The 15500-nt window shown below is 36.9% G+C and overlaps 1 non-coding gene across 1 annotated transcript; it reads right to left on the minus strand.

Annotated features, from left to right (window-relative positions):
- Positions 1–5983: 5983 nt before the first annotated feature.
- On the minus strand, positions 5984–6090 carry LOC116662335. The gene has a single exon (XR_004318371.1). It is a non-coding gene; the product is annotated as a U6 spliceosomal RNA (small nuclear RNA).
- Positions 6091–15500: the final 9410 nt, after the last annotated feature.

A 15500-nucleotide genomic window follows, 5' to 3' on the forward strand; every position in this document is an offset into this window, starting at 1 on the left:
AAAGATATGTTTAAAACCATCAGCGAGCTACTAATGTAGTGAGCAATCAATTAGTTTAAGAGCTAGAAGACATTTAGATAATAAAAGGATATCGTGACTAACTTTATATTGCACATTTTAACACTTAAATAAAATGGATAAATTATCTGAAAACACATCTTACCAAAATTGATACAGACAAATATTAGAAAACTCAAATAATATTAAAATTTCAGACACAGAGAGCTTCACAATTGAGTTCTACTAAATATTTGAAGAAGTAGCTCCAATCTCTTCCAGAGACTAGAGATAAGATATTGCCCAACACATTTTATGAGGCTCCTATGACCTTGGTACCAGAACCCAACAAGGACAGTATGAGAAATGCAAACGACAGGCCAATCTCATTTATGAACATAGATGCAAAAATCCTAAACCAAATTTTAGCAAACTAAGTCCAACAATATGTAGTGGAAAGGATAAAATATCTTGAATAAGTTGGGTTTATTTCCAGAAATGCAAAGATATTTTGATATCAGGGGATCAAGTGTTTTAATTGGTCATACTAACATATTAAAGGGGAAAATCATGTGCTAATCTCAGAAGATGCAGAAAAAACCATAAAATTCAATATCCATGCATGACAAAAACTAATAGCAAAATAATAGAAAGGAATGTCTTTTTTAAAAACTTTTTTTGGCTGTGGAAGATAATTAGGTTTATTTATTTTTAGCAGAGGTACTGCGGATTGAAGCCAGGACCTTATGCATGCTAAGCATGTGCACTACTGCTTGAGCTATACTCTGCCCGTGAAAAGAATGTCTTTGATAAGGATCTTGAAAAAAATGTATAGGCATCATCATATTTGAGGTGAGCAATTGAAGGCTTTTCCTTTGAGGTCATGAACATGATGAAGATGCCCACTATCATCACCATTTCTCTTTAACATTGTAGTGGAGGTCCTATGCAGTGCAGGAAAGGGAAGAATGATAGAAGGTTTTAAGTGGATAAACCAGAATTTTTATTCTTTGCATATGCCATGACTGTGTATGTAACCATTCCAAAAGTGTATAGAGATCAATGATTAGAATTAAAGAGACTGTTCAACAAGAATACTGGATAGAAGGTATATATATATATATATGAAATTAATTTTTTCCCACATAATGGCAACAAACAGAAAAGTGGAAATTAAAAAATAAAGATACAACCAGTAGCATCGCAAAAGAGAAAAACACTTGGAAATAGTATGTTGAAGAATTTAGGGGTGAGTGTACCAATGTCTGTAATTTACTTCGAAATACACCCAAAATAACAGGACTTAATGGATGAATAGAAGGATAGAGAGACGAATAGATACATGATAAAGCAAATGTAGTGAAATGTTAATGGTAAAATCAAGGTGGTGTGTATTCACTGGAAAATTCTTTCCCCTTTTCTATATTTTTGAAAAATTTCATAGTAGAATGTTGGGAAAACCTTAAAACAAATATAACAGGAAAAGCTTACATACTCTATGGATAAAAATATAAAACCTTATTAAGAAGCATTAAAGAAGACCTAGACAAATGAAGAGATATATTGTGTTCAGGGATTAGAAGACTAAATATTTTTGGTGGAGGAGGTCTTTGAGGGGATGTGACCATCAGCTGGACCCAGGTGATCAGATGCTCCTCAGCCCCACCCTGGTCCTTGGAATGTATGTTCTGTCCACCATTCCCACAGTAGGAGGTATTTTCAAGGGCGTAACCTTGAGAGAGCACTGTGTTGTTGAGGCCATCTGGACCGGTATACGTGACTGAACCCAGTTGAACTTTTAAGATTCTGATGAGTGGATGCAAAGTCTACTTGTCTCACCCAAGACAAGTCTTCTATGTAGATTCCCTTACTTTCTAAAACTGCCACCACCAATCTGGGGTGGTCTGACTCTTTCCTCTGTCTCTCCTTACCTTCTGTGTACAGGGACTAGTTTTGAATTTCACCCAGGGTACTTCCCAGGTTGCAAACCAACAATAGTAAAAAAAAGTCAACTAATCCATAGATTCAATGCAATTACAGTTAAAGCCCCAGAAGGTTTTTTGCAGAACTTGACAAACTGATTAAAAGACTTATGTGGAAATCCACAGGGCCAGAGATAGCCAAGGCACTCTTGAAGAACAGAGTGGGAGGGATTGCTTGACCAAATATCAAGACTTATTGTAAAGCTATGTTGATTAATAGTGTGATATTAATGCAAGGAAAGATACTTAAGTCACTGGAACAGAACAGAGAGCCCAGAAACAGACTGCTGCATATGTGCACACGTGCATAAAGATGGTGTTACAGAGCAGTGAGGAAAGGATGGCGTTTTCAACAGATTATGCTGGTACAATTGACTATCTGTATTGAAAAAAAAAAAAGAAATTGGACCCCCTACCTCATACCATACACAAAAATCAATGCCAGTGGATTAAAGGTCTAAATGTAAATGACTAAACAATGAAGATTTCATAAGGTAATAAAAGAAAAATTGGGGAGCAAGGAAAGAGTTCTTTAAAAAGACATGTAAAACTAACCATAAAAGAAAGTATTGATGAGTCTGAGTGCTTTAAAATTAAATTCTCTTTCTCAGAAAATACCATAAGATGAAAAGACAAGTCTCCTACTGTATAGCACAGAGAACTATATTTAATGGCTTGTAGTAACCTGTATTGAAAAGGAATATGTAAAAGAATATATATGTATACCTGAATCACTATGTTGTATACCAGAAACTAATACAACATTGTAAATCAATTATACTTCAATAAAAAAAGTTTTTAAAAAAGACAAGTCACAGAGTGGGAGTAGATATTTGCAATAAATTAAGTAGAAAAAAAAGCTATTTTCCAAAATAAATAAAGAACTATAAATAAGAAAAAAGATAGATAATACAATAGAAAAATAGGCTAGAAACTTAGTCACTCCAGAAAATTGTAAATCCAAATAGATAGTAAACACAAAAATTTGCTTAACCTCATTAGTAATCAGGGAAATGCAAATTAAAACCACAATGCAATACCATTACATACCCACTTAACTGGTGAAAATTAAAAGCCTGACACTAATAATGGCTGGCAAGAACATGGAGCAACAGTGAGACTTTTAAACCATTGCAACCATTTTAGAAAATTGTGTATTATTATTTACTAAATTTGAAGATACACATTATTTCATGATTGAACACTTCCACACAGGTATATATCTTCAGAAATACATTCTTATGTACCCTGGGGTATATGTGTGTATTCATTCATTCATTTATTTATTTATAGAAGCTGTCCCTCAAGAGTGAATAGTTCAACATGCCATATTCATCCAGTGGAATACTATGTTTCAATAAAAATGAATAAACTATAGATATAAGCAAAAATGGTGTGGAGAATTGAGTTGATTGTTCTTGCTTGGGCACTTACCTGGGTGAGATTTGTCTCATGGCTTACAAGGGCAGAGATAAAGTTAAGGCCATGGTCTGAGGCGCCTTCCCAAGTGTGCTTAATGGTGGTATGTGGCTAAGCTATTGACATATGTGTAAGCCAAGTGCTTAGGAAAGGGTATCCCATAATTGCTGAACAGTGGTAAAGATTCAGGCTTGGCTTTGGCCTAGGGCTGGTGTGCTAAGCTCTGGTATGTATATGGGTATGGATCCTACCCCGTCCTTGGTGAAAGCTGTCCCCTGTAGAGTCCTAGTGTGGATTTAGGCTCTTTGCTGAGAAGGTACTTAGAGGCACTTAATGTATTTTGAGAGGTTGTATAGCTATAAGCCTGGTCTAAGATGTGGCTGACTCTTGGCTTGCTAGATCTAGTTGCTGGTATGGTTAGGGGACTACCTGTCAGAGTGCTGTGGGGGCTACTTTAGCACAATGCCTGACATATAGTAGATGTTCATAAATATAGATTTAATGAATGAAAAATGAGTGAATGATTGGCTGAAGTGGTATATACTTATATGAACCCTGTTCTTGGCACATGCTTGTCTCTTGATTTGATGAGTAGTGGTATGCTCATGGTTTAGACTTGAATTCTAGTGTGCTTAACTATGGTTTTGGAGTAACTGTGGTCTAGTGGGAATCATAGCATAGATTTAGACTTTCTGGTCCAGTGCTGGCTCCTGAGTGGGTCATGTGTGTTGAGCCCTGTAATGGGTAGGGACTATCCTTTGCTGAACAGTGGTATGGATATAAGCCTTAATCTGGACAGGGGAAATCCTACTGATACGGTATGTGTTGGAAGATTGTCTGCTCAGCGATTTGGGGAGTGGAGGTCTGCATAAGGGTCCTGAACTAGGCAGAGGGCCATCTCCCAGCTCACTGGCTACTGTGGTTAGAGAATGGGAGCTGTATGAGGGCTCCTTTGTGCTGGGCTCAGCCATGGTATAAAAAGGAATCCTAGACTGGGTAGGGACCATGCATGGTGCTGGGCCGTGGTATGTAGATAAGCTCTGCTCTTGATAGAAAGAGATGATTTGGTAGGAAAAAAAGTCAGTCAAGAAAAAGAGATTGTTCAAAATAAATTTGATGAGGGGAGGATATAGCTCAAATGGTAAAGCACATGCTCAGCATGCATGAGGTCCTGGGTTCAATTCTCAGTACCTCCTCTAAAAAATAAATAATTTAATAAACAAACCTAATTACCCCCCAAAATAAATTAAAACTTAAAATAAAAAACTAAATTAAAAAATAAATTTGATGAAATATCACTTAAAAATGTTGCTGCAAAAACTCTGAGATACTAATAACAGACTGCCGTCATGCATTAACCATACCAAGTAGTATTCATTCTAGAAATGTGAAGATGCTTCAGTATGATGAAATATATTAATATTATAATATTTATTTTATTAATAGGTGAAAGGTAGAAAACATATGATCTTCTTGATATGTGCCCCAAAAGGCATCTGAGAGAATTCAATGTTTCTTTATGATAATATTTGGTTAAACCTTAGTGAAACAGGAATAGATGGATATTGCCTTAACATGGTAAAAAATATTTTGACCTCGAACTAAAAGCCAGCATCATCTTTCATATTTTTTTTCTGAACTACCTCCTGTCTGCTCTTTTATGGTTCGAGTATCAAGCGACTGAGTGAGCCCTAAAGCAAACTATTACAGCTTAGAATTTTAAAAACCTTTAAATTTCAACAACCTCCCAGAATAGAGAATAACCTTTCAATATCTGGCTCCGACTGAAGGCAGGGATGCTGTCCCTGCAGACAAATGTTTTGTGTAAAACTGTGTAAATAAAGCTGCCCTGGAAGCTCTTTGGCAGGCTGAATTGGAGCTGGATTCCCTGGCTAGAAGTGGAGCAGCTGGCTGAGCAGGAAGGTGAAGTATTTCTTTTTTGTGGGCTGAGAATGTGAGAGTGTCACCATAAGATTACAAAACATAGAATGGAGAAGTGTTATGTAATGAATGGTCTGGGCTGGTGGCTGTGTGTGCGTGTGTGTGTGTGTGTGTGTGTGTGTGAGAGAGAGAGAGAGAGAGAAGGGGAGGGAGAGAGAGAGAGAGGAGCATGAAGCCTATCTAATATTTGAAATATTCAAAATATACCACAAGAGTCACAGCACGAGGAAGCCATATTGGAATAGCTAAGGATCTCAGCTTTTAGTCCCCGTTTTCCTTACCACCTAGGTTTCTACTATTTGGTTTGCTAATTTAAATGATATCCTTTGGCTCCCACCTATAACCTAGGTAGCAATCATTGAGCTTATTCTACATTTCCTCCTTTGCTCCCATTTTGAGTTGTATTTCTACTTCGTCAGAGAACGTTCTTCGATTCTTATCCTCATATTTGTCTTAGATGTATAATTAAACCTATCCAATCCTCACTATCTGTTCTCTTGCCAAAATTTTCCAATCATCTTTTAGCGGAATGAAACTTGACCCTTAGTGGAATCCTCAGAAAGAGTTCTTGCATACAAAATTTCTTGAGTTCTTAAACATTTAAAACTGAGATCCTTGGCTTCTACTTTTTTCTTTCTTTGTTTTTTAATATGGAACACTTCACAGATTTGCATGTCTTCCTTGTGCAGGGGCCATGCTAATCTTCTCTGCATCGTTCCAATTTTAGTATATGTGCTGCCAAAGCGAGCACTTCCTACTTTTTTTTAACTTAAATTTCTTTAAAATGTTTCTTCACTCTTGTCTTCTTTCTATAATCCTGGCAAGTAGTGTGTTGCCACCTGATTTCTTTTCTTGTAGGTCACTCATTTTTTGTTCATTTGTTTTTTGTTTTGCCTGTAGACTCAAAGGAATTTTTTTTTATTATTAATGTCTGTTTTATTAGACTATCTCAGAGTTGACTGTCAATTTTGCCAATTACACAATGAGCTCTAGAAATATGTAGAATCAGGTGTTGTTTTACTTATTTCCAGAAAGTTTTGTTACAATTACACTATTAAATATTGGTTCTGTTCCATTGTTGGCTTTTTCTTTTTAAGAAATTCCAGGTGTATCTGTCAGTTTCCTCTTTACCTCTTTATTTTGTTTTGGTTGACTTAGCTCTTTCACTCTCATTCTTTCTTTCCTGTACTGAATGTTTCAATCTTGGCTATTCTACCTTGGGTACTTTGTAATTTAGTCTTCTGAGATGATTCTGTCTTTTTCTTCAATTTCTTTCCTGAGTTCAGTCAGCACTCACTTCACATTTTCCTGTTTGCTTGTTTCTATTCTGTTTTTAAATTTCTGATTCATAATATTCTTTCACATCTGTAATTGTTTGTTTAATATATTTAATTCATGCTTTTCTCTGCTTTGCAGTTGTTTTTATTGGGGAGTAATTATTTCTATCAGCTGAGAAGTTTTGATTCTCATTTCTTTTTTAAAGTAGCTTTGCGCGGATGTTGGGTTCCTTTTCTAATCATTATAAACTGTGCTAGAAGTTCCTAGTTCAGCAGTAACTGCTGATGCTATATGGAAAAAAAGGTTTGGATGCCTTGTTTGGTTTATTGGTTCAAGAGCACCCTCTTCTGTTGATACACAAAAGTACATTTTCTTTAATAAATGGTGCTTTTGTGGGGGCATGGTCACTGAATTTTTGATTCTATAATGCTATTCCTCCAATGGATACTTCTCCCTTCTCAGTTACTGCGTTCTTTCCTCTCAAGCCTTCTGTTGTGTGCAATTTTCAGGCCCCTTTCTTTTGACTTTAAGTGCTCTGATCACCAGGTCTCAAATCTGTTCTTAGTGTTTACTTAGGGTGGGACTTTCTCCTGAATGTGAATTCTAAGTGATGTTAATCATGTTTTACCACTGCTGCTACCCTGCAGAAGCCCCCTGTCTTCCTCAAAATTCATGGAAATGCCTGACACTTCATATTAATGTAATAATATAATATGTGATCCTTTGTCACTGGCTTCTTTCACTTAGCAAAATGTCTTCAAGGCTCATCCATGTTGTGGAAGGTATCAGTACTTTATTCCTTTTCATAGTGATTAATACCCCATTGTATGGATATACCATATTTTGTTTTTCCATTATTCACTTGATGGACATGTGGGTTGTTGCCACTTTTTGGCTATTATGAATAATGCTGCCATGAACATTCATGTACAGGTTTTTGTGTGAACATGTTTTCATTCCTCTTGGGTATATACTGAGGAGTGAAATTACTAGAGCTTATCGGAACTCTCTGTTTAACACCTTGAGGAATGGTCAAATTGTTTTCCAAACTAGCTGTACCATTTTACATTCCCATCAGTAATGTATGAGAGTTTCCATTTCTCCACATCCTTGCCAAAACTTGTTATTGTCTATATTTTAAAATTATAGTCATCCTAGTGGACGTGAAGTGATATCTCATCGTGGTTTTAGTTTGCATTTCCCTAATGATTTCGATGTTGAGAATTTTTTCATGTCCTTATTGCCCATTTGTATAGCTTTTTTGCAGAAATGTCTATTCAAATAGCCTTTCCCCATTGGGCTATTTTTCTTTTTATTGTTGAGTTTTAAGATTCTTTATGTATTCTGGATACAAGTCCCTTGTTAGATATATGATTTGCAAATATCTTCACCCATTCTCTGGGTTGTCTTTTCACTTTCTTGGTGCTGATTTATGTTGCACAAAATTTTAAATTTTTGATAAAGTCCAACTTAGCTATTTCTTTCTTTTGTCATTTGTGTTTTTGATGTAGTGTCTATGAAACCATGGCCTAACAAGGTCACAAAGATTTACTCCTGTAATATTTCTATAATTTATTTTTGAATACTCATTTTGTATCCAGCAACCTTGCTAAACTCTCTAATTATAGTAATTTACTGTATTTTCCTTTTGATCTTCTATGTACATGAACATATCATTTGAAAATAATGACAGTTTGAATTTTTTCATTCCAATCTTTAAATCTTTTATTTCTTATTGTTGTCTTCTGCCCAGCATAATGTTGCATAGAAATAGTGATAGTGGATATCATTGTCTGATTCCTGATATATGAAGAGAAAGCTTTCAATATTTCTCCTTTAAGTTTGATGCTTGTTATAGGTATTTTTTAAGATTAAGGAAGTTCCATTCTATTACTATTTGCTTACAGTTTTTCTTCATCATGAATTTTGTCGAATGCTTTTTCTGCATCTATTGATATGATCATATAATTATTCTCCTTTCATCAGTTAATGTGGCAAATTATATTGACTGATTTTTAATGTTAAATCAAACTTACATTCTTGGGATAAACCCAATTTACTCATTACTCCTTTTTTATATTACAGTATTCAATTTGCTCATATCTTGTCCAGGATTTTACCACAGTGTTCACGATACAAATTAACCTGTAGGTTGTCTTAAACTACCTTTCTTGGGATTTGGTATCAACATTATGCTAGACTCAAAATGAGTTGGAGAAGGCACCCTTCCCCCTCTTAACTATTCTCTGGAAGACTCTGCATAAATTGCAATGTTTTCTTCATTGACTATGTGGTAGAAATCACTTATGGTGCCATCTGGGTCTGAAATTTATGAGAAGCTTTTTAAAATTACTGATTTTATTTGTTTAATACTTACAGGTCCATTTACTTATCTATTTTTTCTTGAATTAGTTTTGGCAAGTTATTTTTTTCTAGGAAATTATGAATTTCATGCAAAACTTCAAATTTATTGACATAAAGTTGCCTATAATATATTCTTCTTATCTTTTTAATATCTGCAACACCCATAGTTTTGGAATTTTGACTAAAGCTCAAAGTTGAGGACAATAGGCAATACATACCTCTACTTTCTAAAGAGTAGATCAAGGCTCTGTCAGGCACCATCTCCAGCACACACTAAAATATAGAATTGATTCTTCAAGCATCATTGCTACCACAGCACCAAGTCCATGTGAAGAGAAGACCAGACATCTGAGGCAAATTCACTGAAATACAAACTAGATGCCAGGTTGAAGAAGTGATAGCCTAAGGTGATGAGTGCTATGGTTTCCCCCTTCAGATGCAGAGGATCCAAGAGAACTCTTCCAAAACTAGGGTGGCTGCTGCGCTGTAGAAATTTGGAGACCGTGTTGTTTGGGTCCTCTGGGTAGCAGATGCTGAGATTGAGTTAGGAGTGTTAGAAGCTTACTGGGTAGGTAATACCTGCGAAAGATAAAAGGAGGAGAAGCAGAATTGGGCAGGGAAAGCTTCAGATGCTGATACAGATCTTACACCTGTGAAAAGAAATGGGGGGAATAGAATTGAGCAGGGAGAGCCTGCAGATCGTGATGCAGATATGACACCTATGAAAGGAAAGGGGGCTGAAAGTAGGGTTGAGCAGAAACAGGCTGAGACTACAGTGCAGATCTGACAGCATTTCAGCCAACCCAATGGTTAGCTCCAGAGGAAAGACTGCCTATTAGAGGAATCACTTGTTGAGCTGGGGGAAGACACTGTTTGATGGGTGTGGCTGGAAACAAAGCTGTTTTCTGTTTACACACCACCAGTTAAAAATATTCAATAAATCAATAATATATAGTAGATCTAAATATTCATTGGAGAAAGTCCGGGAAGATACATATCAAACTGTTATTCTTGGTTATTACTAAGGATTTAGAGGAAGTTAAAGGTGAAGCAAAATTTTACTTTTTCTTTATATGTTTCCTTATGAGTTTTGTTACAATGAGCATTAATTAGTTTTATAGGCAGATAGGGTAGGGTGGTCCCCCAGAGAAAGAGAACCAGGAATAATTTTCTTGACGTAAGATAAGCCTTTTTTTTTTTTTTTTTTTTTTTTGCCTAAGCCATTTTGTGATCTAAGTCTGACCACAATGCTTACCCTTGAACAAGTCTCAGCAATAATAATCTTAAGGGAACAAAAGGACAAGCAGGCAAGAGAGGTAATAATAGCAAAGATAACAAATCAGGAGTAAAGACTCCAACTTCTGTTTCAGTGGTAAAGACTAGCCTGAAGCAGTGTCTTAAGCTGTTTTGCATAATTTAAACCCTCCTCGGGTGTTCAACCACCAGATCCACTGGAACCTAAGGGATGATGATGTTGATCTCTTTTGGCCCACATGACTTCAGTCAGCTAAAGTTTGGACTACGCCCAAGTCCCTTCATGAAAATACATGTACCCTTAGCTTAAAACTTCCCCAATATTGTTGTACAGAGAAAGACAGTGTTCTCCCTACTTGGGTGGAGTAATAAATCCTTCCTTCTCCCCATCTTTGGCTTGGCTGTCTTTTGGCTCAACACCCACCAAGAGGCAAACCTAGTTTTCAGGTAACGGTTTTATAATTAACCAGAGTAAGTTAAATGAAACAAGTTGTTTGAAAAGAACTAACAGAAAGGGATTTGATTTTAAAGTATTTGAATTAATTTTGTACACATTCATGAAGCTCAATGAATCTCAAGTAGGATAAAAATAGAGAGCCACAAATAAGACACAGCATAGTAACAATGTTGAATGTCAAAGATGAGGAGAAAATCTTGAATGTATCAAGAGAAAACATGACTTGTTACTTATAAGGGAATCCCCCGAAGGTTCAATCAGTTGACTTCTCAGTAGAAACAATAAAGTTCAGAAGGCAGTGGGAGCACATATTCAAAGTGCTGAAACAAAAAACTGTCAACAAAGAAGCCTATATCCCAGAAAGCTGTATTCCAAAAATGATGTAACAAAGACTTCTTCAAATAAACAGAAACTGAGAGAATTTGTTGCTAGCAGACCTGCCTTACGAAAAATACTAAAGGAAGTTCTTTAGGCTGAAAGCAAGTGACCCCAGATGTTAATTTGAATCCACACACAAAAAATAAAGAGCATAAATAAAGGTAATTATTTATAAAGACATTCTAAATGCATATCTTTCTCTTTTCACCTCCTAACTGATTTGAAAAGCAATTGTATAAAATTATACATATAAAATAATAGAATATTTATTATGTATGTAATTTTATATAAATATAATTTTATATCCATATAAATCTATATATCTGTAAATCTATAAAGCTATCTGTATGTGTCTATATTATATGTAGATATAAAACATATCACTGGGCCTATAACATGTAGAACAGTAACATGTGTGCAGTATATTTGCCAATGACAGAGGAAGTGGGTGGGAGCAAAGCTGTATTGGGCTACAGAGGGGAAAGTAATAAGTATAACAATGTATCCTTGGGTTTGTAACATTAAGAGATGAAATATGTATCATAACACAGGAAGGGGGGATGGGTGAGGGCATAGAATTATCTAGTTATATAGGAGTATCATTTCTATATATCACTAAAATTAAACTAGTATAAATCTGAAGCTGATTCTGATAAGTTGGTAAACCTTTTAAGAACCACCCTGTGCTTTGACCCTGCAGCCTGGGGGAAGTATTTGCTCCCTGCTATTCTTAATCTGTGGGCTGCCCCTCATTGTTTCCTTTTGGGTTTTTCAGTTCTTCCATTACCAGTGTAATCCATTCCTTGTATTATTATATTCCCTGTATTTTAAATACTCAGAGCAGTTTCTAGTTTCTGGTTGGACACTTACAAAGAAAAATAAACTAGGATTGGATTTTTCATCTATGACCCAGAAAGCTAGAAAAAACTGGGATACCATCTACGGAATATTGGGACAGGAGAACTGCTAGCTAAAAATGTTATACCCAGCTGTGACAGGCTGCTTCTAAAATGGCTCCCAGTGATCCTCATCTCCTGGTATTCACTCATGTAATTCCCTCCCCTTGTCTCTGTGTTGGTTCTAGTGACTTGTTTATAACAGACTATGGCAAAAGTGATGGGATGTCACTTTCCTAATTAGCTTATGAAAGACTATGACTTCTGTCTTGCTCACATTCTCTCTCTGGCTGTTTTTGTACTGTGATATAGACAGCCACCTGGCAAGGAACAACAGCCAACAAGGAACTGAATCCTGCCAACAACCATGTGAGTGAGCTTGGAGTGGGTCCTGCCCCAGCTGAGTCTTGAGATGAGACTGCAGCCCCAGCTGACACTTTGATTGCATCCCATGAGAGCCTCCATGTGGACAACACTGTAATTGCAATCTCATGATGGATTCTGAAGCAGATGAACCATTTAGGCCATGCCTGTATTCCTATGACCCACAGAGACTGTGACATCATAAATGTGTGTTGCTGAAGCCACTAAGGTTTTTTTTAAGTGCAATTCAAGACTAAAAGCAAGAAATAAGACGAAAGGGGGCATACTTTTTCAGTCCTTGATGAAGGGATGAACCATAAACATTTATGTACTAAGTTATTACAGCAGCTTAAGATTTAAAGCAAAAAACTCTTAGAAACACAAGAAGATTTTGATAAAAAACACAACATAATAGGAGTTTATAATATACTTCTTTCAGAATTTAAGTGGTCAAGTAGACAAAAAGATAGAGAATAGATGATTTGATTAATATAACTAACAAGTTCAATGTATATGTCCACATGCATCTAAAAATATAAATTATTTTCTAATGTCCATTGATTGTATGCTTCATCACAGAGGAGAAGCCTCATGAATTTAAGAGATTTTAGAGGCTACACTTTCTCATAACCCAGTAAAATTAGAAATAAATAATAAAAGATGGTCAAAATAACTTTACTACTTGGAAACTGAGAAACATTCATTTAGTCCTAGGTTAAAGAGAAAATCAAAATGGAAATTATAAATTTTTTAGGAAGTAATAGAAAGGTAAATGCTTTATACCAAAACCTGCGGGATCACCTAAAGCTTTATTTAGAAGAAGAAAAGTTATAGCTTTAAATCAGGATTCACAAATGTATTCAGGGCCTATGTAGGTGATGTAGATGTAGGAAGCAGCTAGGTGTAAAAGTGGAGGTGGGGCCTGTGCAGAATTAAAAGGTACACGACTGGCCTAAAAGCACTGAAGTCTACCCATTTGCGACACCCATTTTAAATGCTTTTGATACTAAAAAAGAAAGAAATGGAAAATATGTAAACTAAGCAACCTACTAAGAACACAGGTGCAAAACTGCAAAATTAAAATAAAACATAAACAGGGAATTAGTAAAGACAATGCTCAAATTAGTGAAATAGAAAATCGTCACAGGTTGGGTTCTCTGGGAAACGGACACTGAGGGATTAAGGGTCCAAAAGCTTTACTGAGGAGTAAACATCTGTGAAGAAGGGGTGGGGAGTGTTGTCAGACTACAATGCAGACCCGACCAAGCCCCTGCCCGCCCACTGGGGAGCTCCATAGCAAAGACCACGTGTTAGAAGAGTCCTGCATTGGGCAGAAAAGGCTCTGCTCCAGTACCACCACCCTGCTAGGTCAGTAGCTGTGGGCGTCTGGGGAGGAGTGTGGCCCCCAGCTCAAAGTCTGAGGCAGACTCTGAAGGTATAACAGCTGGCAGCCCTCCTTGCAGCCAGACAGTTAGTTCTCCCTTGAAGTGGAGTCTGAGCGGCATCTCTCTACGTCTGCCACAAAAACGAACAAAAATTATATTAAAAAAAATTCATAAAATCTCAAACCAAAAGCTGGCTTAAAAAATTAGTTCAATTAATTAAAGCTTCCACTTTTTCCTCTGTGTGTGTAATTTGCAAAATTGTTCTGTAGTAGAATATATGTGCACGAATCCGCAGAGTGGACTTTTTGGATTTGTGAAATGATTTATCAGGCAAAAACAAGTAGCATTCAAAGAACTGTATTCCATGGTGGGGCCTTTAGATCACTCATCTTTTAATGTAAAACTTCAGATGCCAGCCTTCCTTTCACTGCCCCCGGAAACAAGGAAGCACTTTTTAATGACTTGAAATTAAGAAAGGGCTATTCCTACTAGAAAACAGGAGAGAGAGGTCGAGGTTTCAGTATCCCCTGAGATCAGGAACAGTATCTTGGGGAGGGCAGGCTGAGTATGTGGTCATGCAGTGGCACCCTGGAAGACCCAGAGCTTTGGTGGACCCAGAATGCTCCAACTACCCAAGTCACTGAGATTTCCTGCCAGTTTCTACACTGGCCTGACTGGGTGTAATTCAAACAGGAAAAGCTCATAGTTGTTACAATCTTCTAGAGCTCCATGACAACATTTAGTAACAGCTGATGGGATATATTCCACACATTGTGTAAAGGAATTTCTTCAAGGAATTGCCCAAGTATATGGGGTCCAATTGTTCTGTTAGTACTTCCACATGTTTTATCTAGATTAGATTCTAGATAGTCAAAGGATCCATAAATTGCCCCCGGAGATTCAGCAGACTGACTATTCAGAACCTTTGACCTAACGGCAGAAATAGAAGAAACTGCACCGTCCTGTATGGTTAGTACTAGTCACATGTGACTTTCCAGCACCTGGAATGTGGCTGATCTGATTGGAAATGCTCTGGACCTGTAAATATGTGCATGATGTCGAAGACTTGGTATGAAAAAGAAATAAGAACGTGAGACACCTCATAATTTTCACACTGATAAATAGTGAAATATTTTGGATATATTAGAGGAAAGATACTGAGATTTATCTGATATGTTTCTTTAAACTTTTTAAATGTGGCTACTAGAGCATTTAAAATACATATTTAGCTTACATTTGTGGTTCACGTTATATTTCTATTGGACAGTGCTGCACTAGATATTAACTGTAGTTTCCTGAATTCCTATTCTTTTGACTCATTCCGAGTTCCAGGCAGCACAGGAATAATGGTGAACCCATTCTTATTGCTTGCTATGGCTTTAACAGTGTAAGACTAATGTATGTCAATACTGCGTTCACCTTCAGTTTTCTAGCAATCTTCTGATTAATAAGGAGGTCATATAGAGGTGTCCTGTGTCTATCCACAATGAAACGTGCACACAGGCAGAGAGGCACATGATAGGAAGGCCCTAAGCCCGGGCAGCAAGAAAACCTGCAGTAAGTTATCCTGCGCCGGGTATGATAATGGCTCCAGCGTGTCTTTTTGTTGACCGACCCTGTGAAAGCCAACCGTCTAGCTGTGCATTCATCTGAGGTCCTGCGGCTGTGTACCACTGTGTACCGCTGCATCACTCGGTTGGACATATGGTGCAGGAGGACAAATTGAGCGACGGCGGCGGCAGCAGGAGCGGCATCAGGGGCGGAATCAGGACGGACTAGGCACCGC

The sequence above is a fragment of the Camelus ferus genome, chromosome X (assembly GCF_009834535.1).
Source record: "Camelus ferus isolate YT-003-E chromosome X, BCGSAC_Cfer_1.0, whole genome shotgun sequence".
Lineage (NCBI taxonomy): Eukaryota > Metazoa > Chordata > Mammalia > Artiodactyla > Camelidae > Camelus > Camelus ferus.